This window comes from Pinus tabuliformis, chromosome Q (assembly GCF_031772625.1).
Source record: "Pinus tabuliformis cultivar Carrire ecotype Pingquan chromosome Q, CPIR1, whole genome shotgun sequence".
Taxonomy (NCBI): Eukaryota; Viridiplantae; Streptophyta; class Pinopsida; order Pinales; family Pinaceae; genus Pinus; species Pinus tabuliformis.
Genome location: NC_142296.1, coordinates 806976320 through 806978819, shown reverse-complemented (window position 1 = coordinate 806978819; position 2500 = coordinate 806976320). Strand labels below are relative to the sequence as shown.

Sequence of the window (2500 nt, the reverse complement as noted above, 5' to 3'; positions counted from 1 at the left end):
CTAGGTTAGCGCGCAATTCGGCACCGTATCTCGAATTTCGGTTCATCCCGCATCGCCAGTTCTGCTTACCAAAAATGGCCCACTTGGAGCTCTCGATTCCACGCTGCGGCTCAATCGAGCAGCCGCACCCTCTTACATATTTAAAGTTTGAGAATAGGTCGAGGGTGTTACGCCCCCGATGCCTCTAATCATTTGCTTTACCCGATAAAACTCGCACGTGAGCTCCAGATATCTTGAGGGAAACTTTGGAGGAAACCAACTACTAGATGGTTTGATTAGTCTTTCGCCCCTATACCCAAGTCAGATGAATGATTTTCACATCAGTATCGCTACGAGCCTCCACCAGAGTTTCCTCTGGCTTCACCCTGCTCAGGCATAGTTCACCATCTTTCGGGTCCCAACAGGTGTGCTCGCACTCGAAACCTTTGCATAAGCTCAAGGTCGGTCGACGATGCACCCCCCCAGAGAGGGGATCTCGCCCATTAGCTTCCTTGCACCTCGTAGGTTTTCAAACCCGTCGACTCGCACACATGTTAGACTCCTTGGTCCGTGTTTCAAGACGGGTTGAATGGAAAGCCCGCCAACCAACACCACGAGTGCACAGGTGCACACGGCCCACCACAAGGGCACATGCTTCATTCCTCGACCACCGCAGCGGCAAACCGACAGGCAGTAATCCACCCGCGCTTGTGACGATGCAGCAGCCCGTGTTGGTTTGCACCTCAAGTCAAGTGGCGGACCAGCCTGAGCCGTTCCGCATCCGACCGAGACGCATCGACAGTCTCCATCCGCTTCCCTCCCGACAATTTCAAGCACTCTTTAACTCTCTTTTCAAAGTCATTTTCATCTTTCCCTCACGGTACTTGTTCGCTATCGATCTCTCGCCCGTATTTAGCCTTGGACGGAATTTACCACCCAATTAGGGCTGCATTCCCAAACAACCCGACTCGCCGACAACGCCTCGTGATGCGGCAGGGTCCCGGGCCGACGGGGTTGTCACCCTCTCAGGCACCCCCTTCCAAGGGACTTGGCCGAGGTCCACCGTTGAGGACACTTCTACAAACTACAATTCAGGCAGCGCTGCCGCCCGATTTTCATGTTGGGCTCTTCTCGGTTCGCTTGCCACTACTAGGGGAATCCTTGTAAGTTTCTTTTCCTCCGCTTAATTATATGGTTAAACTCAGTGGGTTTTCTCGCCTAAGCTGGGGTCGCAAAGTTGGAGCTAAATCCGCCCTACCCCATGGGAGGACAAGAGAGAGCAAAGTAAGTTTGAGCGATGCCACACAAAGCCCGCATCGGCTAACACCGACTGCCCATCCAAGGGGACAAGATCACCGCTCGCCAACGCACGCCACGAAACATCGCTTGAGGTATTTCAGCCGACCGCACCGCACGGGGCACGGACGATCAACTCCACTGCTCCCTAGCATATTGCAGGGAGTGCGTTTGAATGGGATGCGATGCCCAGACAGACGTGCCCTCAACCGAGGCCTCGGGCGCAAATTGCGTTCAAAATCTCGATGATTCACAGGATTCTGAAATTCAAACTAAGTATCGCATTTCGCTACATTCTTCATAGTAACAAGAGCTGAGATATCCGTTGCCGAGAGTCGTTTCCACGTGTATTACCGAAAAATCGGCCACAAAACTTAATAGGGGCACCCCCCACAACAAATGTAAGGCCAAGGGGCAAAAGGAGTAAAAACGCATGAGAGAAAGAGAAACAAAGTTGTCTAACCCCCTCACAGGGGGAGGCTCGAACAGAGGACAATCTCCCCAGCCCCACACCCTCGAAAAAAGGGGGGAAATGCATGGAACAGCAATCGAGAAGGACTAGGGTGGCCACCCCGGGAGCTCACACTGCTTTTAGCCCTTCCCCGACACCAGCCCACAACAATTCCCCCTTTTCTCCGTAGAGTTAGGGACCGAAAGGAAGAAAAGGGTAGAAAAAAAAGCACAAACAAGGCACAAGCCTCCCAAAGCCCCGTGCCTTCAGCAAAAGGGGGGAACGGAAGGGGACGATGATCAAGAAGGACTAGGGTGGCCACCCGGGAGCTCGCACTGTGTTTCGTCCTTCCGGAACACCAATCCACAACAATCCCACCTTTTCTCCGTAACGCTAGGGGCCACAAGGAAGAAGGGAAGAAAAAAACAAGAGATAAAGGGATATATCAACCGTGGCTACCGGCTCACAAGGGGAGGCTTCAAACAGAGAACAAGATTCCCCAACCCCGTGCCTTCGCAAAAAGGGGGGAACTGCAGGGGATGGTGATCAAGAAGGAATAGGGTGGCCACCTTGGGAACTCGCACTGCTTTTCGTCCTTCCCGAACACCAATCCACAACAATCCAACCTTTTCTCCGTAAAGCTAGGGGCCGATAGAAAGAAGGGAAGAAAACAACATGAAAGAAAGAGAGATATCAAACGCGTCCACCGGCTCACAGGGGGAGGCTCAAACAGAGAACAAGCTTCCCGACCCCCGTGCCTTCGCAAAAAGGGGG

General features: G+C 53.0%; 1 non-coding gene and 1 pseudogene across 1 annotated transcript; both read right to left on the bottom strand.

Moving 5' to 3' along the window:
• The window catches only part of LOC149222046 (25S ribosomal RNA), a 1849-nt pseudogene extending 661 nt beyond the window's left edge, over positions 1-1188 (bottom strand).
• Positions 1189-1458: 270 nt separating this feature from the next.
• On the bottom strand, positions 1459-1612 carry LOC149222045 (5.8S ribosomal RNA). The gene has a single exon (XR_016249763.1). It is a non-coding gene; the product is annotated as a 5.8S ribosomal RNA (ribosomal RNA).
• Between the last annotated feature and the right edge of the window lie 888 nt (positions 1613-2500).